Source organism: Bison bison, unplaced genomic scaffold (genome assembly GCF_000754665.1).
Source record: "Bison bison bison isolate TAMUID 2011002044 unplaced genomic scaffold, Bison_UMD1.0 scf7180017864108, whole genome shotgun sequence".
NCBI lineage: Eukaryota > Metazoa > Chordata > Mammalia > Artiodactyla > Bovidae > Bison > Bison bison.
The window spans coordinates 11,550,669-11,551,563 of NW_011494680.1; positions in this window are offsets into that span (position 1 = coordinate 11,550,669).

The following is an 895-nucleotide window of genomic DNA, read 5'->3' on the forward strand; positions in this document are numbered from 1 at the left end:
AAAAAAAAAAGAGGGGGGAAAAGCGCTCAACTCTCCCCCAAGCCGCGGCGCGCACCCGTCGGCGCCGAGCGCGCAGCCCGCTCCGCCGCCGGGCAGGTAACTTCATGCGCTCATTGTCCCCCCGCCCGCCCCCCTCCCCGCCTCCCGCGCCCCTCGCCGCCCGGCACACGCGCTCGGGCTCTAGGTCCTGGGCGTTTTATTGAAGTCTCTGAGTTGCTCTGCTTGGAGTTTATTTTCTCCACCTTGGAGGCCTGGAATGGGGTGGGGAGGACCGGAGAGGGGGACAGGGCGGTGTGTGTGTGGTGTGGTGTGTAGAGGGGGGCGGTGAGCGCCCCGGGCCCGGCGGGGTGGGGTGCGCGGCGGGACGCGGGTTGCTGGCGGCCCAATGGCGAACGCTCGGGGCCGGGGGCCGGAGGAGGGTGGAGCGGAGAAGGACCAGGAGAACGTGGCTGGGCCCCGGGCCGCGCTCTCCTGGCCGCGGCGCGACGCACACAAAGGGGCCGGCGAGCCCGAGCCTGAGGCGGCCACGGGGCCCAGCGGGGAGCACGCAGCCAGGGGGCGCTGTGGCGCCTCCCGCTCCGCGGCCCCGCCCCCAGGCCCGCCCCGGCCCCGCCCCGCTCCCGCCGCCCCTGCCGCGGCCCTCCCCACCTCTCTCTGGCGCCCAACACCTCTAGCCGCGCGGCCGTCCCCACCCAGCTGTTCGCTCCCCACCCCAGTTCCCGCTCTTGGGTGGAAGTGACTGCTCCTGCCTGCGCTGCTGTGGGGGCCGGGAACCCTTGGGGAGCGCCAACCCTCTGCGCGCTCTAACTGGCCTTCTGTCCCAGGGACCCCAAGGGAGGGCAGTTAGCGAAGGCTAAGGCTGCGTTGTTGTTGTGGTGGTGGTGGTTGTTCAGTC